This window comes from Odocoileus virginianus, chromosome 3 (assembly GCF_023699985.2).
Source record: "Odocoileus virginianus isolate 20LAN1187 ecotype Illinois chromosome 3, Ovbor_1.2, whole genome shotgun sequence".
NCBI lineage: Eukaryota > Metazoa > Chordata > Mammalia > Artiodactyla > Cervidae > Odocoileus > Odocoileus virginianus.
The window spans coordinates 86,762,288-86,787,861 of record NC_069676.1 but is presented as its reverse complement, the minus strand read 5'-3'; the positions used below and the strand labels follow the sequence as shown (position 1 = coordinate 86,787,861).

General features: G+C 38.0%; 1 long non-coding RNA gene across 2 annotated transcripts in view; it reads left to right on the top strand.

Annotated features, from left to right (window-relative positions):
- LOC139034468 (uncharacterized) overlaps positions 1 to 25,574 on the top strand; it is an 86,793-nt gene that overhangs the window by 52,524 nt on the left and 8,695 nt on the right. The window contains exons 2-3 of one of the 2 annotated variants that reach the window (XR_011487002.1): positions 6,547 to 6,675; positions 10,967 to 14,414. This is a non-coding gene — a long non-coding RNA (uncharacterized lncRNA). Of the gene's footprint in view, positions 1 to 6,546; positions 6,676 to 10,966; positions 14,415 to 25,574 lie in introns of those variants that run through there. The other variant, XR_011487003.1, reaches the window with a different exon arrangement.

Genomic DNA, 25,574 nt, shown 5'->3' with positions numbered 1-25,574 from the left:
GTTTAAAAATCTTGTCCTCATTGAGATTGATAAGTTTAGAGCTATTAAACTTACAAATCACAGATAAAATTGTTTTAAAATTCAGGATTAGTCTAATATTGCTTCTGGTTATTAGGAAAGCCTGGGCATGTGGGTTTTTTAGGACAGTGGTACAAGACAAAGATTTGAGAGGTATAGGAGGCCAAATTTCAATTTTCAACAAGTGAAATTCAGTGCATGCACGTTTGAAGAATCAGTTTCTTTTTTAACAAGGAAAGGAGGGCTCAAATGAACTGAAATTAAAAACGACTACTCAGTAGGTCCATGACAATTTTTTCATAATGATAATAAAATAATTATTATTTTTTTCATTTATTTTTATTAGTTGGAGGCTAATTACTTTACAATATTGTAGTGGTTTTTGCCATACATTGACATGAATCAGCCATGGATTTACATGTGTTCCCCATCCCGATTCCCCCTCCCGCCTCCCTCCCCATCCCATCCCTCTGGGTCTTCCCAGTGCACCAGCCCTGAGCGCTTGTCTCATGTATCCAGAGAGGGCTGGTGGTCTGTTTCACCCTTGATAATATACTTGTTTCAATGCTATTCTCTCAGAACATCCCACCCTCGCCTTCAATGTAAACTAGTACAGCCACTATGGAGAACAGTGTAGCGATTCCTTAAAAAACTCAAAATAGAACTGCCATATGACCCTGCAATCCTACTCCTGGGCATACACACCGAGGAAACTAGATCTGAAAGAGACACGTGCACCACAATGTTCATCGCAGCATTGTTTATAATTGCCAGGACATGGAAGCAACCTAGATGCCCATCAGCAGACGAATGGATAAGGAAGCTATGGTACATATACACAATGGAATATTACTCAGCCATTAAAAAGAATTCATTTGAATCATTTCTAATGAGATGGATGAAACTGGAGCCTATTATACAGAGTGAAGTAAGCCAGAAAGATAAAGACCAATACAGTATACTAAGGCATATATATGGAATTTAAAAAGATGGTAACAATAACCCAATATGCAAAACAGAAAAAGAGAGACAGATGTACAGAACAGACTTTGTGACTCTGTGGGAGAAGGGCAGGGTGGGATGTTCTGAGATAATAGAATAATTATTTTAAATGAAGGGTTTATTTGTGGATGATGTGTCTATGTGTCTATATGATGAGAAAGTAGAATTATGTTGGGAATTACAACTACTTTATACTGGGAGTCTTTTCCAAATGAAGATATTTAATTCTTTGTTTCATTACATTTAATAGGATTCCTCCTATACAGTTGAGAAATTTCAATTATTTGAAAGATAATGACTTTTGAGTGAGTCATATCTTGACAATTCCTAGTGAAAATTTAAGAAAAATTTCAAGGTCTTAAAAGCATGGAAATCTATGTGGTCACCATCATCATAAAATAACAGAAAATTTCATATATTTAATGACTAAGATGATTGTTTTCTGAGCTATTTATTTTTATTAAGACAAATTTTTCCCCTAATGACAAAGAGTGAGGTGGTCAAGGGAAGGGATGAAAGACCCAGTTAGTCATTTTTAAAGAGAGAGAGAAGTCACTGAGTCGTGTCTGACTCTTTGCGACCCTGTGGACTGAAGCCCACCAGGCTTCTCCGTCCATGGGATTTTCCAGACAAGAATACTGGAGTGGGTTGCCATTTCCTTCTCCAGGGGATCTTCCCAATCCAGGGATCGAACCTGGATCTCCTGCACTGCAGGCAGACTCTTTACCATCTGAGCCACCAGGGAAGTCCCATTTTTGAAGAGTAGGTGATAAATGCTTTCCTTCTGGAATCTATTCAGCCATCATATTTTACCCAGTATGGGGATCCTCTGGTTTGCCAGGATGCAGAGCTAGGTCTGAGGAGTGGAGCAAATGGCAACCAGGAGCTGGTAGTCAGAGAGGCAGTGAGGTTGGTGGGGGGAGCTGGAGGCTTGTACTCTATACGGAAGGGAGATGGGTTGAGAAGAGATTGGGAAGAGAAGAAGACCCTTGCCAGACCAAGAATGACATGAGCAAAGACACAGGTGGAATAATGAAGTTGGGTGGAAATGGTCCAAATCCTAACTTTCGCTTTGCATAGATAGAGAAGCTAGAAGGACACATAGTTGTTGAAATGCAGACTCTCATGTTGGGAAGTGAAATTCTGTGATGATAGTTTTAGGGAAATTTATTACTTTCTCTAACTATAATCTAAAACACATAAGAGAGAAGTTTTATCTTAATAATATAACGAATACTGAGAAACAGAGAAAGAGGAATGTGAAAACTTGGCAATTTAGACTTTTATCACTTTTCTGGCTGAGAACAGAAATTCAGATTAGAAATTTGTGTAACAAATAGGTTGACAAACACATCTCCCCTGCCTCCTTTGTTCTTCCTCCCTTTGGGCTCCAGGACTTAAGTTCAAAAGCCTATTTAGCAGTGACTTATACAGTGCTGTTTAAGTTTGTTTGTTTGTTTGTTTGTTTTTTTCTGAAGAGAAGAAGCAAGCAAATGTCCTATAGGTCAAAAGCCTTGAAAATGTGTATGCATTGTACTAACAATTCTACTGCTTGGAATTTATCCAAAATTAAATAATCAGCTAATCCAGGTAATTAAAATGGAATCCACCACTTTAAATGTGAACTGAAAAAGATTGATAATAAACTGTTATATCCAGATGGCCATCATTGCTTAATTCCAACCGTGAGAAAACATCACTATTGACAATTTTCTAAGTTAAGGTGAAATGGAGCAGTTATTCTTGATCAGGAGCCCTTGGGGGGCTGTGCACAGGTATCTATGTGGGTAGTCTGTACTTCATGCTTGATGAGATGCTTAAACATATGCATCTCCTTGACTCCCAACAGAGAAATGGTCCCACTGTGTTACTTATGGCTATTTGCCACCTACATCCCTCGAGTAAGAAGATTCAGTTTGGTTACCAAGTAAGTTTTTCTTTACACTTACTAGAACTTTAAATACTGATGATATAGCAATACATAGACAGAGATATACACTGGGTTCACCATAAGATGGCCTGTAGAAATCATCTTTGCTTTACCTATGCCCTAAAGACAAAAAAAATAGAAAACTAGCTAACATCTGTCAGAAGAAAGCAAAGGTATGAGTAAGGATTTTTCAGAGAATTATATAAAGCAATCACAATTGTAAAATTACATGTTTCTTCCCATATAGGTTATATATATTTTTTATGAATGCTTTTACACTTACTCCAAGTGCTAAAGTGAGAATCAATTAAAGCTAGAAATTCTCACAATTTTCATGGAGTGCTACACTTGGAGATTTCAAACGTCTGCTCATTACCGGTTTCAATGCATTTATTTAAATCTAGCATTTACTTTCCTTTTTCTACCTGTAAATAATGCATTGGTAACATCAAAAATTTACTTTGGAGAGGATGCTATTTTTCTCACAGAATAGCTTCAGGGCAGTAGTCAAGAATTTTTGTTAACCCAGTAGAAGAATTCCCTTCTCTACTTGAGATGTCTGACCTTGTGCTCCGCAGGGGCCAGCACCTGAACACTCCTTGTTCCAGCAAAGCCTGGCAGTGAGTGTGTGTGTGTGTGTGTGTGTGTGTGTGTGTGTGTATGCGTGCATGTGTGTATGTGTGTGTGTATGTGTATTAGTCCCTCAATCATGCCCCACTCTTTGCGACCCCATGGACTCGAGCCCACCAGAGACTCCTCTGTCCATGGAATTCTCCAGGCAAGAACTGGAGTGTGTTGCCATTCCCTTCTCCAGGGGATCTTCCCAACCCAGGGATTGAACCTGGGTCTCCAGCATTGCAGACAGATTCTTTACGGTCTGAACCACCAGGGAAGCGCAGTGCCTGACAGAAGAAGATGCTAAACAAATGTCTGTGGCAGTGAGAGCACTCTGAGGCAATCCTCACTAGGTCAAAGTTTTCTATACATTCAACATGTTGTCTCCTGTGTACATTTTGCCCCGTCTTCCTGCCTGGAAAATCCCATGGATGGAGGAGCCTGGTAGGCTACAGTCCATGGGGTCAAAAAGAGTTGGACACAACTGAGTGACTTTGCTTTCACTTTCCTGCATACAAGGTTGTCACCCCTCCTACTCTAGTCTACTGAAACCCTGCTCTTCCCTAAGTGTCGCTCTCTCCATTATCCTCCCCTGATAAACTGAGGCTACTGCCATGTCCTGTTTCTTTAAAAATATTGAGATTTTTATCTATTTGGCTCCCAATATCACATATGTTATCTTGCCTTATAAACAATCTTTCGTAATTACATGTATTATGTATCAGTACTGGTACATCCTTGTAAGCCATAGACACCAGCTCTGGTTAACAAAAGTGAAAGGGTACTCACTGGAAGAATATCCAGGTGGGGGTCAGGGCTCACACAGTTAACTGGAAGCTGGTAGACCAGGCTTTGTCCATGACTCAAGAACATCAGGAAGGTCAGGATCTAGGAAGTAGGAACCACAGTCACTTCCAACAGCAGGAACAGAGTGGTCAGAGCACCATAGGGATAACAGCTGTTCGAAAGTCACAGGAGTCCCCCCCCACCCCCCACAATGTCTTAGAAGCAAAGATTCAATTGACACATTTAGGCCATAGATAGAACTTCCTATTCTGCTACTGGTCCAGAAAAAAAAGAAAAATTTGGTCCTCATCATCTTTCTAGAAGGGAAGGAACAGGCATGAAATTGACATACCAGGAGAGGAAGGGGATTTTCAAAAAGGAATTTGGGGGATCATTAGGAAAAACATGAATGCCAAGCAGTCACCCACTTACCAAGTTAATAGAGAATTAATTCCTGAAGCACAGGGAACAGGCTTTATACCACTTCATCTATACAGGGGGCCAGTAATGCCTTGGAAAAGTAGATGGCCAGACATGTGCTGATAGAAAGGAAAATGGGGATGGAAAGAGGTGATATTAATATTTATTGAAATTATGTGACTGGGCTACCCATGTTTACGAGTGCAGACATTACTCTGTTGCTCATGCGAGTCAAAACCAAGTAAGCAGCATCCATCTAGGAAGCTGTTTTGAGAGACATCTGTTGTGTGTGCACTGAGACTATGCACAGTCTAGAAATAACAGTAGAGATTGTATATAACACTGTTCTTAGTGCAGCATCTCTTAAAGGTATTCAGTCAATTACAATTATAGTTAGTGGTGGTTTATTATCAGAGTTAAGATTCCTCAGTCTCATGCAGGGGGCGATTTTTAAAATTTGCTCTTGACCAATCATTCAGCTTGTCCAAAAACTCCATAGAGGAAAGAAGAAGCACTGTATTTAAATCTCTTATCATTGTTAAAGTAAGACTCTTTGGGGGTTCTTGGGTGACCTAGCATATATCAAACAGGCTGAATTAAGTGTTGGCAACCACTTAAAAAAAATTATACAGTGAATAACCCTTTCCAGCTGCTAAGTTTGAAAACAAATTAGTAAATGAGTTGACAAAAACAAAAACCTCAGTCCTCCCCCAACCCAGAAAACTTGATAGGAAATAAACAGGATCACTGGGCCCATTTTGTATAAGGAATATTTTCAGTGTTCTGGCTTTACTTAGTGATTTCCTCATTTTGGAGTTAAGCCATACAAATAAAGGAAGACGACAGCTCCAGGAAACTCATGTCCATCCCCTTTCCTATGAGTTTGCCAGCTGCCAAAGTGCTGACCAAAGTTGAAAGGTCAGCAGTCATCTGTGGCCAGATGTGCTTCATTATGATAAACACTTGGATGCCAAAAATGGTTCTGTTCACAGATAGTTTATAATTTAGGTGAGAAATAGAAATGTGAGAAAGTGTCACTGCTGGGAATCTTATTTCATGTTTGAGCACAATTAACCAGCTGATAAACAGGCTTTTGTTTTCCATATGAATGGCCAATGTCCATTCATTTGGGACACTGTCTAGTCAAACGGGCAACAATAACAATAAAGTTTATGTATCTTGGCTCTCTTCTGCTCTAAAACCTGTAGTAACCTCCTGCATTGGAATCAAGAACCTTAACTGAGCATGCAAAATAATTATCTTCCAGAATCCACCTGATGGTGATGCCATGGAAGATTATCTTGTTTTGAACTGGAAATAAGACTAAAAATCTCTTTTAAGTAACTCTTAATTTTGGTAAAATCAGAACTCTAAGGTTTAGTATAATCAGAATATGCTTGCAAGTGCCCATGTTCTATATTTCATGCTTATGTGGGTTAAACTTGAAGAAGTATACTTTATCCCATTTCAAAAGATATTCTAAAATTTTAAAGAGCATATGACAACATTTTATTATCCAGATTATCTTGTAGCCATTTTCTAAGCGCTTATCATTGATAAAATGCTGAGGACTTTTCATTGTCACAATACTTAGCCACAAACTGTAAATTTTGCATCTTCACTTTCCTTTTATCTCCTCACCATACATTTTTCCCCCATTGTTCCATGTTCACCTCTTTTTTTTGTAAATAATAAGATCACCTGTTCCTGTTTTGGCTTCATAAATGAAGATGACACATGATTGCATTGTGTTTTTTTTTTTTTTCCCCTCACAGTGATGATTGAAAAGAAAAGCCACCTATATCCTCTTGCTTAGATTCCCTTGAGAAGTGTGAGCAAAGTGAGCTGTGTAGCCTCGTAACCATGGAACATATTTCCTGTATAATGTTCACAACTTTGGCAAGGTAAATATTATTGCTATGAAACTTCTGGTAAAATTTGTGAAAGAAAGGAAATAATATTAGCTTTCCCATGTTGACTCAGATATGGCTGGATCAGTTTAGGCCAATCAGTAGAGTTTTTCATTTATTCCTCCAATAAATAGGTATTGAGGACTACTACTATGTTCTATTTACTTGAGGATAGAATTATAAATAATGTATGCTTCAGTTCCCAGGGAATTAATAGCTAGTGTGTTCGGTTGTCGTGGTAGTAGCAGTGGTAGATACCGGTGATGACTGGTGATGATTTTGGTTTGTGTTGAGGAAGAAATATTGGGAAGCAGGTATATTCTCTGGGAAATCCACACTAATTTAAAATTTTAACCGGTTACATCCATGCCAATAGAATTGCTTAAATGTGATATTTCTTATTGATGCTTATCAGTCTTAAATCTCATTTATATTTTAATAAGCATCAAGGTTCTTAAAAAATTTCAAAGACCAGACATCCAATGGTGTGATCAAACTTTAATCAAATATAGGAAATTTTCTTAGCTCCTCTGACTGGAAAAGTGCTTCATACTCTATAAGAAATATGTTCATTAACATAAAAGATTTAATGTCTTTGTGGAGATGGACTATATATATACACACATATATATAATATACAGTGTACATATGTACATACAATGCTCTTGCATATTCATATACATATAGATGTGAATCAATGTGGTATGGACCATATATAAAAAGTGGTGAAAAAGAAGTGAAATAAAAGTGTTAGTCGCCCAATCGTGTATGACTCTTTGTGACTCCATGGACTGTAACTCGCCAGGCTCCTCTGTCCATGGAATTCTCGAGGCAAGAATACTGGAGTGGGTAGCCACTTCCTTCTCCAGGCGATCTTCCCAAACCAGGGATTGAACCCAGGTCTCCTACATTGCCCATAAAAAATGGCACTTTATTCTAAGTATCAGATCATTGTGAGCTGAGGGTTAGTCATAGAGAAAGGTTGTTATTAAATTTGACATAAAATGATGTACTAAATTTATTTTAATAAAGAAGACATGTATGTTCTCATCATGAAAACAGAGAAAGGAAAGAGAAACAATGTCAAGGATGTAACGTGGTGAATTATTTCAGGAAATGGAGCATCTACCTGTCCCTTTCACTCCAGCCAAAGAGTTGGTATATGGCGCTGTTTTCTTTAGATTGAAATCTTGCTGGTGAAGAATGGCTTAAAGTTAATTATTTTCCAGGAGCAATCACCTTATAGTATCAATGACTCTTGAGTTCCCTTGCCTAGCAGCTTTATTGTTTACATATTAACTGTATGTGTTACATAACTATCATGAACTAAGAAGTATTTGTTGACTTTTATCTGACCAGCTCTGGGCCAGGTTTTAGAGAGCAGAGCAAAAGTAAACCATGATCCTTTCCTGTAGGGGTATTCTGGAATTATCGGGTAGCCTGCTCTCTGCCAACATATTTGAAAATACAGTTACTGGTAATATGGAAAGAGATGTGTGTTGTTGCTGCAGGAAGACAGGGCTTGTATCTAAGGGCTTTTTAGAAACTGGAGAAAATACAATACCAGGAATTAGAGGCCCTGCTTCTGATCTTTACCCTAGGCAATTCTGCACTTTGGAATGCCTTCCGCTACATTTTTTGTGATTCCTTCTGGGGGCTAGGACCAACAGGATCCAAGAGTGCCATCCAGGTCACGCAGCTGAGTTCAGACCCCAGTGTTTCTTTCTTGGAATCACATGAGACTGAGCTTCCAGAATAAGGCTGATGTGTCGATGGGAGGTGAATCTCCCTTATTTTGAACATAGGAGGAGTTTAGGGCCCTAGGTTTCTTGGGCCACAGGGACAGTTCTCAGCTCTCTGAGTCCGGGTCATGTGGGTTCTCTGATCTACAGCATCGATGGTGGCAGGGCCAGCTGCAGACCCCCTTTACTATGTGCCAGCCCCATCCCTGCGCTGCCTCAGTTGTAACCTAGGCCAGTTACCCCGCTCCTTCCACAGGCTTCGGCGATGTCAGGCAGATTTCTGGCACTGGCTGTGCCTATCTCCTTCGAGGGCTTTCTAGAATGTTGCTCCTTGATGCTCATCAGAGATCACGTTCTCTGTTGCCTATGATTGACATGTTGATACTCTCCTGGGTTCCTCTTAGGCCTTGCTAGGAATGGATGGACGTTCCTTGTGTGAATAGGACCGTTCTTCTAGCTCAGATCGTGGGGCCCACACCAATCCTCCTCACTGGTGGCCACAGGTGGTCAACATTGAAAGGTATTAAATTCTAGAAATGCAATGACTTTAGCTAAAGATTCCAAGGGAAGACATGTTTAGAAGATATGTTATTCTCTGTTTAAACTAAAAAATTCCATGTGATAAAATTATAATAACAGAAAAGGATAGATCTATATTGTCTCAATGCAAATACATTCTGAAGAGCTATAGCTTTATGAATAAGAATGGCATCGCTGTCTTGTTCAGGTATTGCAAGGCAGGAAATAATTTAGGAAATGACAGACTAGACAATGAATAACATGAAGAGGTTGTTCTTCAACCTGAACAGGAAGAGAGAGCACCAGGATACTAAGAAGATCTTCATATGTACTGACTAGACAATAGACAAATATGTAACTATTACTTCTCTACCCATTATTCTGTACTAAGTCTTTATTTCTACCTTCCATGAGCCCATGAATTTTGTCATATATTTGAAACTTAATTATATATATAGACATAATTCAAGCATTCACAATAGTCATTAATCACCCACTGGGTGCTAGTTACACATATTTTAAAATTGTTCAAATGAATGGAATGTATGCCTTGGTCTTGTTCCTATGCTAACATCTACTGTAAAAGCACAACCTTTTTTTTTTTTTTTTTTTTTAGTAATTGTTACATTATACCTTAATTAATACTTAATTTTACTGCAAAAGAGGCTTCCCTGATAGCTCAGTTGGTAAAGAATCTGCCTGCAATGTATGAGGCCTCAGTTCGATTCCTGGGTCAGTAAGATCCACTGGAGAAGGGATAGGCTACCCAATCCAGTATTCTTGGGTTTCCCTTGTGGCGCAACTGGTAAAGAATCCTCCTACAACGCAAGTAGATCTGGGTTCAATCCCTGGGTTGGAAAGATTCCCTAGAGAAGGGAAAGACTACCCACTCCAGTATTCTGGCCTGCATAGACTACAGTCCGTGGGGTCCCAACGAGTTGGACATGACTGAGTGACTGTCACTTTCATTTTGCTACAAATGTTAGATTTTAAAATTTTGGATGTCCTAAATAAGAGAGTGTTTTCCCACAAATTATTTAGACAGTTAAAATGTCACTGCAAGGAGAAATCATAATCTACAGTTTTATTATCTAATGTATTCAAAACTATATGTTTTCTGAATGTTTTATGATCCTGTCTTAATAGCCAATGAACACTATGATAACACTAATAGACCAAAAATTAATATAATAACTCTAAATTTCAATTTCTTATAATTAATATTTCAATTTGCTTATGAAATTTTTTAAAAGTTTCCCTGTTTTCTTTCACTTCCCTTTTTAAAAAAACTTTTCTTTTTTGAAAGAAAACATCAGAAATTATGATGATTTCAGTTGGGCAAATTTCATGTCTTAATGGTAAACTAAATTATTTAAAACCATGGATAAAATAAATGGTTTAGCCTAGCTTTTCTTCCATCAAAAAGAAAATAATTTTTTTTTTAGATACCAGCTGCCCCAATGATTATTTATAAATTTTAAAGAACTATTTTTTACATTCTAATTTTGGTGTCATGGGCCACATAAAGATGGATAGACTCTTATAAATGACCAAGAAAAATTCTCTGATCATACTTGATGCTTGTAAGTCATCAAAGAGTGCTTGCTTTCAAAAGAATTATTATACTTCCAGCTTGCTTGCCTTAGGGAATGTCAATTAAATCCAAATTATTTTATGACAGAGATTTTGCCATTTTTAGAGACAGAGTAACTGAACTAGAAATGACAAAAATCAAATGAGAAATAGAAAAATAAAGTTTGATATTTACCTGTAAATTGCTTATCTTTCAATTAAGCATTGATTTACTCTTACCAAGTGTCCCCATTTGCAGATGTCTGTTAAAAATAAGCTGTTTTCATTTCCTGCTAGTATACAATTTAGCTTCTTTTAATGCATGCTTGTGCTCAGGGTTTTCTGAAGAGCCTTGTATTATCTTTGCATCTAGTCCTTATAAAGAATCACTTTCAGTGTGTGTGGCCTGTTTCCTAACAGTCTATCGATTCATTGAATTTCCTGAATTTCAGAAAGACACCAATTGATTCTTTATGCTGCCTGGCAGAGCAATTCTCAAGTTTTGTCTGTTTCTTCCCAACTACTGTCTTAAGAAGAAAAGGTTTTCCTTACAACGCCTTGAAGGGTTTACTGAATCATACATCACCAAGAACATTTTAAAGCATTATTTTGTCTGTTATTTAAAGTGGAAAATGCTGTCCCTTAAGACACTGGCGTTCTGCCATTTGCCTCCAGAATATTTCATGGTTCACTGTCAGGACTGCTGCTTTTCCTAGAAGAACATATGGGCCATTTTGGAGAAATTTTCTGAAACATTCAGATGCTGAACATATAACTGTATACACTTGGTTTCCAACAAATACTTTTTTCTGAAATTTTAATGCCTAATGGAATCTTTGAAGCTTATTGAAAAGTGTATAAAAGCAACACCAAAGGAGGATTGTGAACTGGAGGCAGAAAAGATGAAATACAATCAATGCAGAGTTTAGCATCATTAGAATATATTTTTGTGGTTTTATTATTTTTCATTGGAGTATTTCTCCTTCCTTCTTATCCTTCTTTTTCTCTCAAACTTCTCCTCCTCCTTATTCTTAGTGACTTCAAATAGTCACTATAAAATACGTTAAATGTGGGAGAACCCTCTTGTATTCTGTGATGTTTAAGTAAGTCATTGGAATGTGGTAGGACTGGCACACTTGAGGATGATTATGTCATTAAAATTGCATCCAGACAATCTGAGAATATCTCACCTGAACTGTTCTGTAAATATCTTTCTCACTAAAACACCTGTTTGTTCGATGCTGTATATTTTCACCAAAACATTTAACACAAGCAATTAAAATTGAAGTATGACTGCATTCTGAACAGAAGAGCCAATCACAGCTCCAATGAAGACTTGTTTCCCCCTTTGTACAGTCTATTGTATCAGTGACTAGAACTAAGCAGATTCCAGTGTGAAGATACTAGAATATATATATATTATATATATATAATTGTTCTACAAGTTTGACTCTTTGCTGGTAATTTGGTGAACAATTCATTGATCTGCTAAGTTATGGGATGAGGTGTCTCTTAAATGAAGGATTATCTGCAAATGGCTCTATGATCACTAAGGAAGAATGGGGGAGAACAAGAAAATAAAACAATATATTAATTATGTTTTAAATCTTGAAATCACTAGTGACTCCATAGTCAGAGACCTTTGCATAGAAAGTCTTTTACTCAAGCAAATCTAGGCTCTTTCCAGATCCTGAAGAGCTGAGAAGTTGGAGAAGACAGAGGTGATGATGGTCAGAGAAAGATCAAAAGGGAAAATAAGAATACATACATGATAGATTCTCTGTAACATCACAGAAGGGATGAAATCAGAGATAGATTTTAGAGCTGTGCCCTTTGGGGAAATCAAAAGTAAGTATGGCCATGTATCTAACCATTTCAATTATTTCATTTTCTCTCTCATGTTTCAAATATATATATAGGATCTGGTTGGCATCTCATTCTCACTCTATGTGTTATTTTGTGGCTTGACCCTGACACCAACCAGTGTGAGAATAAGAAGTCATGGCCATTTCTGGATTACTGTATGGTTAGTGGCATCCACTTGCTCCCTAAAGATTTCTTTAAAGGACAGGGAAAAGGAAGGCTTGGGAAGGATCCTGGTAGGCAACAATCTGGAGAAGAGTGGGCTCCCTAATCACCCAGGCCACATGGGCAGAGGAAAACAATGATTCCTTTACTCCCATGGCAACATAGCAACCAGGAGAGACGATGGAGGAAATGATTTGTTCACTCTCACCTTCTAGAGGCAAAGTCAAGAGGAAAGAGTCCACACTTCTTGAGAAATGTTCAAAGTAGTTGTTTTTCTGCTTGATGACTGGTTAGTATATTTCATTTATCCATAGTCTGCAATATGATTATTTACATGTGACTCACATCATATTGGGCCTCCCTGGTAGCTCACTGGTAAAGAACCCTTCTGCCAATGCAGGGGAAGCGGGTTTGATCCCTGCGTCAGGAAGATTCCCTGGAGAAGGAAATGGCAACCCACTCCAGTATCCATGTTTGGCAAATTCCATGGACAGAGTGGATGGAGAAGCCAGGTGGATGCAGTCAATGGGGTTGCAAAGAGTTGGATAGGACTTAGGGACCGAATAACAATAATACGTTGCATTAAAATAGTATTTGTCTTTTGATTAGGATGTTCTCATTAAAATTTGGGGAATGAAAGTATAAATGTGGTTTTAGGCAATCTCTTTAACCAATGGTGCTGGGAAAACTGGTCAACTACCTGTAAAAGAATGAAACTAGAATACTTTCTAACACCATGCACAAAAATAAACTCAAAATGGATTAAAGATCTAAATGTAAGACCAGAAGCTATAAAACTCCTAGAGGAAAACATAGGCAGAACACTGACATAAATCATAGCAAGATCCTCTATGACCCACCTCCCCCTAAGTAATGGAAATAAAAGCAAAAACAAACAAATGGGACCTAATTAAACTTAAAAGCTTTTACACAATGAAGGAAACTATAAGCAAGGTAAAAAGACAGCCTTCAGACTAGGAGAAAATAATAGCAGATGAAGCGACTGACAAAGAATTAATCTCAACAATATACAAGCAGCTAATGCAGCTCAATACCAGAAAAATAAACAACCCAATCAAAAAATGCGCCAAAGAACTAAACAGACATTTCTCCAAAGAAGACATACAGATAGCTAACAAACACATGAAAAGATGCTCAACATCACTCATTATCAGAGAAATGCAAATCAAGACCACAATGAGGTCCCATGGCACGTTGGTCAGAATGGCTGCTATCCAAAAGTCCACAAATAATAAATGCTGGAGAGGGTGTGGAGAAAAGGGAACCCTCTTACACTGTTGGTGGGAATGCAAACTAGTACAGCCGCTATGGAGAACAGTGTGGAGATCCTTAAAAAACTGGAAATAGAACTGCCATATGACCCAGCAATCCCACTTCTGGGCATACACACTGAGGAAATCAGATCTGAAAGAGACACGTGCACCCCAATGTTCATCGCAGCACTGTTTATAATTGCCAGGACATAGAAGCAACCTAGATGCCCATCAGCAGATGAATGGATAAGAAAGCTGTGGTACATATGCACAATGGAATACTACTCAGCCATTAAAAAGAACACATTTGAGTCAGTTCTAATGAGGTGGATGAAACTGGAACCTATTATACAGAGTGAAGTAAGTCAGAAAGGAAAGCACCAATACAGTATTATTGATGCATATATATGGAATTTAGAAAGAGGGTGATGACAACCCTATATGTGAGATAGTAAAACAGACACACAAAGAACAGACTTTTGGACTCTGTGGGAGAAGGTGAGGGTGGGATGATTTGAGAGAACAGCATTGAAGCATGTATATTACCATATGTGAAAGATGACCAGTCCCAGTTCAATGCATGAAGCAGGGCACTCAAAGCCGGTCCTCTGGGACAACCGAGAGGGGTGGGATGGGGAGGGAGGTGGAAGGGGGTTCAGGATGGGGGACACATGTACACCTGTGGCTGATTCATGTCAGTGTATGGCAAAACTACCAGAATATTGTAAATTAGCCTCCAATTAAAATAAATAAATTAATTAAAAAAAAAGAAAAGTAGATGCATCTTTATGAAATTCCCAAATAGATATATCCTAAAAAGGAACTTCGGAGGAAGAGGATGTTTTACTGTAACCTTTTAGTACGTCTTACCTTACCTACCCCTCAACCATCACCCTCACAGTCCTGATTTTTCTAAGCCATTTGCTGCTTTTGTTTTTACTCACCCTGAGACATATAACTTGGAGCTAGAGCTCACAGTACAGCACATGAGATTGTTTTACTAGAATGCGTATCAGATGCAGACAATCATTTAAATATTTCTATTCCAGAGACACACCTTTGATTTCTGTGTTTGAATATTTATTACAAACAACATGGTCCATGTTTATTCAAAGATTCCCAAATCCTGAAATCTATTGCATAGTAGAATTGAGCCAATTTTAAGTCCTACCACCCCAGGAAGCCCAAGATACTTGGAAGATCTAAAAAAACCTGTAATGTACACACATGTCAGTACCCCACACCCAGAGGCAGAATGATTCTCAAAATGTATATTTTAAGAGAGACGGTATTAGGGGAGTGGGAAGGGCTGCATACGTTGCTGTATTCAACTCAGTAAAGCGTATCATTATCTTAGATTTTTTCAAAGGGAGTTTAGGTTCTGAAAATACTGCTAAGACCTTGATAGAGTGAAGTCTCACCTGTGAAATGATCCTTTGGACTTTCCTACATTTTTTGCCCTTCACATTCAAAAGTGGTGCTTCAGTTGGTGTCAGCGTATTTGTCAGATCTCCATCCATCAATAGGCCTCCTGCTTGACTTGTTTATGCAAGCCCTGACTTGCAGGGAACAAGGGCAGCTGCAGAACATAGGGAGAAGGGCCATGATAATTGCAGGGAGAGAATGCCACTGTGCCTTTTCTCGTGCCCAGGATGCATGCCCTCTGTTCTCCTGTTCTCACAGACAGGCATGACATGAGGAAAATAGCATTCATGGCATCTTGTATAGGATATTAAGTCTAATAAAGCCTTTTAAAACTTCACTGACTTAAAAATCTTTACTCTTGAGAGTACAAGTTGAGTACAAATGATGAGGCAGTTGACTGCAGATAATCACCAATGCTTCTTGTTACATAGTTTACGATGACAGTCATTTGCTCCCCTTCACTTTATGCTAGAAAGACACAACTCACGCTCCTCCATTCACCAGGGACTTGTGAAAGAAACGATGAATCCCACTCTGACTCCAGGGTTGAGACTATTTATTTCTGTGACATGCGCAATCCTTGCGGTGCTAGGGCATAGAAGAGTGTGACATGTAGTGTATCATCAAGAAGCTGGTAGTCTTATGTGCTGTGAAAATGCCACAAGCTCTACATCACTGGCAAGAAATTAACAAAGACCAGCGCTGTAGGTTGCTTGCTATTGTCCTTTGATATCACCACTAGAATAACTCTGTCTTCAAGTTTTGTCAGTCTTGTTGCATTAGTGAACAATTTAATAGGGCCCTATGCATACTTCAGTGTGAATGCTGGCCATGTTATAGCCACAGTTTATGCAAATTCAGCAACTTCCCACCAGAACTTCCAATGTAAAGGGTACACAGTAAATCTTAGTTGGATTGAAATGTATAGTCCAAATGGCATGATACACAAGTACCACCTTTTTTATCGACTTATCTCTTTCATACTCTTAGTTTTTAGCTACTAAAAGAGAAAATGTTGATGTTTAATTGGTGGTAATTAATAATATCAGTTCCATTTTCAGTATCTTATAAAGCATACAATTTCTCTACATCCACTCATATATTTCAACATTCACTCAGATATTTCAAGTGGCTAAACCAGCTTCCTCTTTGACATGCTTAGAAGAGACCCTACGTTTGACATTTTATGCTTTTAAATGCACTATGAATCATTCTGCCAAACTCCTGCCCTTCATGTGAATGATATATTTTATTTACACTCTTGGAAAAAAATCTATGCATAGCCATTATTAATTACTCACAGCTTTAAGAATGATCTTACCTTTTGGCTATTCATCAAGATCGGTATCCTTCCTGTTAGAAAGAGACACATCATAACTGATGTACAATCAAACTGAAGATGGGTCCAAGTACATGGATATTGCCAGAATAGATGTCTCTTCACTTAAGGATCACACACATGTGTAAGTGTACACACACACACACACACACACACACCCCTTCCTCTGTGTGCTGTATCCATTCCGACAAGTCTCTTTAAAACGCCAAACTGTTAAAACCATGTTATCTCTCAGATAACACACCACTATATACTGAAGAGCAGCCTATCATTTCCAAAAGCTGTCCCCACCCTGAGCAAGGCTAGTAAGACATTGGACAACTGGAAACAGCAAGAATTCAAAGACCATAATCTGATATGTTTTATCAAAAGCAGGTGAGGAGGAAAATTGTCAAGTAAATTATCTCTGATGAGAAGGAAAACTGTTTATAATTGAGTCATATCTCTATTTAAAAATTAAGAAAATAACTTTTCTGCCTTTGAGAGTAATTGTAATGCATGCTTTTCATTGGTAAAGAACTATTAACTGCATTCAAAAAATGGATTTAGATCCATTTTTGGGTAGACATTCTCATGTAGCTCTAAAATGTTGGCTGGAAATCACGTGAGTGATGTTTTTACTAGTCCCAAGGGAAAAACGAAAAAACAAACAAGCAACCAAAGCAACCCAGAACTTAAAATATCTTTGATTTTCCTTTTCTCTTCAGCTACTACTCTAAATTTGTATTGGGATAAGAATTAGAAAAGGCCAAATGTTTAGCTAGCTTCTAAAAATTTTTAGATAACGGAGCAAAATGAGGTATAAAATGCTTCAGAGTAAGATTCTTATTACAAAACAACTATCTTCAAATGTGTATAACCTAAAAAATATCACTGAAATAAATATACCACGAGAGAGACATTTAGCTATACAGGTAGCACTTTAAAATCACAAGATCAAGAAAAACATTGCAGTAAGGCTTTGAGTCTTAGAAGATGCTAAGAACTCTCTTTTCAACAGAATGTTTAACTCCCTGGGCATTAAGGAATTACTTAATAGAAAAGGAAATAACCCATGGGAGAAAATGTAGGCAGCAGTAAAGCAGCTTACAATTTTTGATAGGCCCGTAGCATAGTACAGTAGAAAGGCAAATGATTCTCTGCTCACTCCAAAACTCTATTTCTTAAGAGTTTCTCATTCATTAATTTTTCTTTGCTGGCATTAAAAGCTTCTAAAGAGACCGGCTGGGATATTGAGCTTGTTATGAATATCCTTCTTACTGATTTCCTCACTTCATGGAAGGCAGATCTGCAAGACAGAGGATCTAATCCCAATTTAGACTTTTATAACTAAACCCTAAAGTAAAGAAAGGCAGAAGTTGGAAGAAGTTGCTGCAGGTAACAGGGGTATATTGCTTGCTCTTATGTATCTTAAGCACAGAGTAGTCACTCTTTCTTAAGGTAGATTTAGTGAATGCTTACAGCGTGCCTGGAACTGTGTGAAAAGTTGATAGGAAGATAAACATGGCAAGCACAGATTCCTTTTTTCAAGGAGCTCGCATTCTAATATGTGAAACTCATGGGAAAATATTAATAACAACATTATAATGTGACATGGACCACAGAATAGTGGAGAATACAATTCCATAGAAACAAATACTCCAGAATTATACTTTATGTGAGCTTTAAACACACTGTGTAAAAACCATCCTATATATTAAAAAAATAATTTTCCGAGGCAGTAATTTTGTGATCTCATCTACCATACTCCTTTAAAGAGAGCACCCCACTTTTTCTCACATCAAACTAGCAGTCTCAGTCAGCGGCTCCTCTAAGGCAGGATGGATTTAAAGCAGCAGCGCTCATTATCTCCAGGTTTCAGGAAAGCAAAGGCGGAGACAAAGGGATACCCCTTTAGGGTCTGGATCCCTTTAGCCTGTTACATTTCAACCATCAAACCTGCACAAGATGTGCCCAGATTAGTCAACAAGCAGATGATTAAAGATAAAACCTCTCATCTTGGGATAAATTTAATCCAAGCAGCATGTGCTCTTTGGTCATTTTATAAATATAGCATTTTAGAACAGCATTCTCAGAGATCCAGCAGTGCATCTCCAGCATTGTAGCTAAAATATTCAGATAGAAATAAAAATAACTCCCCAGAAAGTCGCTGGCATTCATGTTTTTGTTGGAGAATAATTACACAAGTCAATTTAAAAGCTAACTTTAAGAGATGTCCAAACACTACCTCTCACCCCCGCAGAAATGCTAATGACTAGTTGTATTATGGTCCTAAAGCAAAGGTTCCAAAACCTTCTCTTTCCCAGACTGATGGTATCACAACCACTGGCCAGAACCAGGCTCTCTGGAAGCAAACAGAAATTCCCCCTGGACAGGAAGGAGATCCAAGCCCACATCTACAGGGGCAGCAGAATGTAGCCCTGAAGGTTTAATATTTCTAACCCTGTTATTTTCTAATCCTATTACTACAATGTTGAGGTGAATTGAATACATTTCCTTCTTTATCTCTGTGTAATCTCACCTGTTTCCTTTGATAATAACTTTTGACTGACCCTGCAAACAGTTTTGCTTCTTTAACTCTTAAAAAGAATATATACACCATCTAAACAATATCTGTATATCCTAACAAGCAGAGTGGTGTCTCCTCACGGTGCCTCATGACAAAGCTGATACTACAGTTGACTACACACCCAGTCTGTGATTTCTTGCCTTTTATTAACCCAACTTATTATATCAAAAATCATGGTTTCCACTGATGACAGATTCAGCATACACATATTCACATTAATGTGTGTGTTTATGTGTGTGTGAAATAGCTACACAATGAGTTATTGAGTTGTATATAGAAAAAGTGCTAGGCAACTGCAAATTACACGGATATAATGCCATCAAAGGGTTTAATGGTGACATCATAAATCACAAGAGCAAGGTATAAATGGCCTGGGCTTCCCCACAACTCTCAGATGTCGCTAGTGCTATGATTTTAAAAGTTGTCTACTCTCCCCCGACCATGATTCCCTGATACATGGATAATTTGTGTAATGATTTCCATCTTCTCCAGTTCTCTCCACCTATTTTCATCACTTCAAACCTTCTCTCTAACACCCAGAAAGAATCTGTCTTCCCCGCCTCTGCTCTTATATTAGAGCAGCTATATTTAAATGGAACCCTGGATTGTCCCAAGTTGAAATATAATAATTCTAAAAATCTTGCCACTCTGGGCTTGGTGTCACACTCAGGCAATATGACAGACAGGTGACAACACACCCAAGAATTAAGAGATTTCTCCCCTTGGATAGCAGTGTATTTCATGCACTCTTCTCTTTTCCTTGGAGACTAGGAAATCTAATTACTCGACTACCCCTATTAAGACTGCAAACATAGAAATGGGTTTTATAATTTTGCTTTTTTATTCACATCTGAAGTTCAGTGAATCCGAGTAATTTATTACTTACGTCCTAAATGATTCCCTTTTCTCTCTGATGCTGTCTTACAGAGGAATATATTAACATAAAATAATAACTGGCCCAAACTTTTGTCCAAATTTAAATATGTCCTCGCAAAGCCAGCCCCATTCTAATTGCTTTTATGTGTCACTTTAGAGCTAAGAGACCCAACCTCCTGGCAGCTTTGCTTTGGGTCTTAATTAGCCACTTAACTGCAAATTGGTTGGCACCCTAGTCCTTTCATCAGTTATTACCCAAATAGCATCACCGACTCTAGATAAAGAAAAGAAAAGATCCCACATGTAGCAGGTCTTTCCATCATTATTGCCCTTTAATACAAAGAGGGGGTTCCCAACTCTAATTAAGGCTACGCTTTTAATAGGCAATTGGCATCTTATTTAATTCATTCTCAGTGCAGTGTCTTAAAGGAAAAACAATCACAGTAATGTGTGGATAGTGCTATAGAATTTACAAAATATTTCCATCTACTTTATTACTCTTACATAGTGTCTGTTTTAGCCATGTATTAATCAATATGTTTTTATTGGTTGTAGTGATTTAAGATGTGGATGTTATTTCAGTATGTATCCACTTGCCTGCATATCCACTAAACTGTCTAATAAAATTAACTAAGTCAATCCCCAGTATATAAAGGGAGTCAGCATCTTTATGTTTTGTTGCACTTCTGAGAATGATGCACACACTACATGGAGAGGTGCTTCTTTGCAGAGCAAACCTAAGAGGCAGAAGAAACAGTTAGCTACAAGTGAGAAGAGAAGAATGGATAAAGAGCAAGAAGACTTGGTTCTGTGAATATAAAAAGAAGCACATAAGGGAGAAAGAGCCACAGATATAGGTTGGATCAAAACCTTGCCAAAGGAGAGTGATAATTCAGAGTGTGACTTAGTTTAGTGTTTTAGCAGAATACCCTCAGTTGATGCTTTGCATGCAATATGATATAACATCGTTTGTTTCTACTAGAAAAGAAAATAAATAATTATGGTGCCTTTTTAATAAGCAACATGGTGATTTTTTAAAACCTATCTTTTCAAACTGGTTTTTATTAATTTCTACCACAGCATCTTTTTATAAATTTTAAATGCAGGTATTCTTTATATCTATTATTTTAAGTCACTAGAAATTATATATGGCCATTAAACTCAAACGTCCTATCTTTCTGAAAGGCAGTAGTTGAGACTCTGCACACCCCAAATTTCCTCTGCCCATCACAGCTCCTAGAACTGACAGCCAAACCCACAGGCTGACCAAGAGTGAGAGCCTTTCAAGCTATGTGTTTTTGAAAACTTGGAAATACTGAATTATGTTTATGAGCTTCATTTCTCAACTGCTCCAGAGCTTATAAAATATTAGTATTTACAATATCCCAGAACAACAAACACAGCATGAAGGCAGCTGCCTCATCAGAGACTGAGCCACAATGATCTCAGACATTTGTCTATTTATCATGGATTGGATTTCCTTGGCAAAGGGTTCAATAAGGATGATGAGCAAACCCGTCCAACACTTTGCTCAACCTTGCAATGAAAATCGTCCCTCACCATCACCGCAAACACTTAGACCTTCTATTTGGTAAGCCCGTTGCCTGTAAGTGGAAGTGTGAAAAATAGCAATGTGGAACTGAGATCAAATGAAGTCAGGCCTTTGATTAAATGCAAACTGAGAGATGTTTTGAAGGGAACAGAGATATTTTTCCTTTGGCCAATGTAAGCAGTATCTACAATTAAATCTCAAAAGGAGCAGATGTATGCTTACAAGAGAGATTTGAAAGAAAAATCATTAGGAATTATTATGCTTTAGCTATCTAAAAACAAACTTGTTCCTGTGAAATATATGAGTTATTAACTCTGGCAACACTTGAGCTTTTTTCCTCCCATATGTGATTATACAGTATCCTGTTTTTAAGTATATTATGCATTGAATTTATCCAACAAGTTCTCTTCCCTAAATAAAAATTCAGTAATCCAGAAGCAGCTTGATGATAATGCAATCACCGTGAATTACTCAGCTAGCAAAGGATTTTATTTTTCTATATCAAACAAACAAATGAAGCACTTCACTTTGTGCCTTTCACCTAGTAACTACTGAATAAAATGTCTGAATGAATGAAATAGATGAGAAGAAAGAACTAGTCTAATAAGAGACTGTTTCTAGCTAATGCTACATGGTTCCTTCTTTGATATCTAAAGAATCTTGTTTTAACCACTTCAAAAGGAACATTTTGTTTTTGTTTTAACTACTGAAGTAATTCCACAGTGCAACTGCTTGCTCACAAAGAACCTTGGATAAAAGAGTGTCCACCTGAAATGAATGCATAGTCAGAAATGTTAGAAAAAGAAAAGAAAAATCCTGGTGTGTCGGAGAGTTCACTAGGTCTTCAGTGTGATAGACATTACCCTGAAAAATAAAATGGAGCATCTTTTTCCTCTCTCTAGATTGAGTTTATTCTGGCCAAAAAACACATTCCAGAGTTTTTCTAATTTCCTTATTGGTGAGTTCATTGCGAGTGGCCACAATAGTTGGCCGAGGTCAGCAAGTCAGGACCACAATGCTTTAAGACTCTTGGGGGTTGTAATTTTTATATCAAAATGCCTGTTATTCAGGGTGGTTTCTCCCCCAAGCAGTTGTTAAGGAGACAGTATGCTGACCACCCAGTGAATGAGACCAGGGTGGGTAGAAGTGGAGAAACTATTTGATGTGATTCAAAAGGAAAAAATGTAAGATTCTTGGGGAAGATTCTATTCTGGCAGGAGGCCATGAAATACTTGTCTTAAACAACTAATCTTATTTTGTATTCTAGATTATAAACCTACCTCCTATGAGCAGTTTTTAAAGGTTGAGACAAAATAGAAGACAGCACTGGGGTGCTGTAAGAAGAAGATATGTATTAAAGTCAAGTTCATAGGGCAAACAAAATAGATGACTCTAATCTCTTAGTTATTTTTAACTATCCTGTTTTTATATCCTGTTTTGACTAATACCAAAAAGTCCATGAAGAATTTAATATTAATTGAGTAAACCTTAAGTGAGCTATTCTACCCTAATAATTTTATGAAACTGGAGTTATAGAACTGATTTGTGTAAATAGACTATCAAATAGAATTACCATTTCTAAATATTAGAAGTAATAAAAGGGTGGAAAAATACTGTGAGTTTATGGTTTTGTTTTACTCACAGGTGAATCAGTAGGTCTTTTCTTTAAGTGATCAATTTAAATCTTAATTAATCCTTGACTAATAAGTAAATATAATTTAGTTTATTAGAGTGCCACTGAAAACAGAAATATTATGTTATGTTAGAATGTAAGCGTTATGAGATTAGGAAAACAGGCTTATTTATTACTATATTCCTAGTATCTACAACACTACTGACAAACTCTAAACATTAGATAAACTATTTGCTGAATAAATGCACCTAAATCAGTGATTTCCTAGGCCAAAGAGACAAACTATAAAACCAAAACAAACTAAAACAAATCATGGAAAAACAAAACTCTTAAGACAGAACCCAGAAATTTGAATGTTTTAGTAAATTGCCCAGTGAGTTTGATGATTGTTTAATTTTGGTAACCACCAACTGTATACAGGTTGATACCATGTATTAGAAATGACTGAATGACCCTGCAGACATGGGACTCAACTTTTTAAAAAAGAATTTGAATGTCTTTAAAAGAGTCACACTCAATCTGGTTAATTAAAATTTCTGTATCCCTCTCTACCATTGCACATTAATTGCATTTTACTCATTTTCTTTACCTTTCTGGCAACTGAAGACATTTGAGTTTCCAGCCTCTAGATTATAGATTCTTGTGACTCAAGCTTCATTGACTCTCAATCTATATTAAGTGAATGGTGCAGTGTACTGCTCTTATTTCTGCCTGCTGGTAAGATTTTCCCAAACACTGTCCTTTAGACAGGTTCTAAGTGGGAATGGGATGGAATGGTAGTCCATTTTTGGCTGCCACCAAGGTGTCTGAAAAGGCTCATGTTCCTTTCTCCACTATGAGGTTGTAGGGACCTCCCCCTCCTTCCAACAGGCCACAGTTACTTGAGCAGGAAGTGATGGTATGAATATAAAATGAAGTGCTCAGGCATAAAGTTGGTCAGAGCCCACCCAGAGCCAGTCATGCAATGGTTGCTGAGATAAGACAGAGGTGAGGCAGAGAGATCTGAAGTGGTGCACACGAGGTACCTGATATATCCTCAGTGTTTCTACAGTGACTGACTCATAGCAAAGGCAATAAGTTACCTGTGGATTTATCACCAGAGGCATGAAACCATCAACACCAATGAAGAAAGCTGACTATTCTGAGAAGTTAAGGGAGGTGAATCTTAGAAAACTTTTAAAGGGAAGGAGATGGTTGTAGTAGATCAGAAGGGATTGCTTAAAGGATGGGTTTGAGGCCAAAGCAGACTTAAGAGCTATAGTAAGAGTGACTCTTATAGTAAGAGTATGGGGATGAGAAGGGACGACAGAGGATGAGATGGTTGGATGGCATCACTGACTCCATGGACATGAATTTGAGTAAACTCCGGGAGTTGGTGATGGACAGGGAGGCCTGGCGTGCTGCAGTCCTTGGGGTCGCAAAGAGTCGGACATGACTCAGGGACTGAACTGAACTGAACTGAAGAGTGAACAAGTATGTCTGAGAGAATGAAGAGGGATAATGGAGTAAAAGTTAAGTCAAGTAACTGACAAGGTTTGAAGAAGTGTGTGAACACCTACAAAAGCTGGGGCCTAAAGGCCACCCACTCCAGTATCCTGGCCTGTATAGTCCATGGGGTTGCAAAGAGTCGGACATGGCTGAGCGACTTTAACTTCTTTTTTGGAAGTTGTGTGCAGTTGGGTTGGTTAATTTTATGTCAAATGGACTTGGCTAAGGGATGCTCAGGTGGCCAACAAAATGCTATTTCTGGGTGTGCCTGTGAGAGTGTTTCCAGAACAGATGAGCACTGGAATCAGAGCCTGAGTAAGGAAGGTTCCTCTCCCCAATATGGGTGGGCATCATTCAATTGGCTAAGGACCCAAATAGAACAAAGCTGGAGGAAGGGTAGATTCTCTGTCTTTAATTTACCTGAATATTCATCTTCTTCTGCCCTTGGACATTGGAGGTTCTGGTTCTCATGATCTTGGAACTTAGAAGAGTAGACCCCTTTTAGACCAGGAGTTACATCATCAGTTCTGCTGGTCCTCAGGCCTTCCAACTTTTACCAAATTACACCACCAGCTTTCCTAGTTGTCCAGCTTGCTGACAGCAGATTGTGGGGTTTCTTAGCATCCATAAACATGTGAGCCAATACCTATAATAAATACCTTCTTACATATACCTATCTATCTATCTATATATGGTATTGATTGTTTCTCTGGAGAACCCTAATATAGGAGTGCAGAGAGTACTGACATTTTTAGACTGCTAATTAGAGGACTAACTTGCAGCAGTTCTTATGGGGTGCAAGTGCAAGCTGTTGCATATGAGCTGTGAACTTGAAATATAGTGATGAGCGTTTTAATCCTATCTTTGCCACCTACA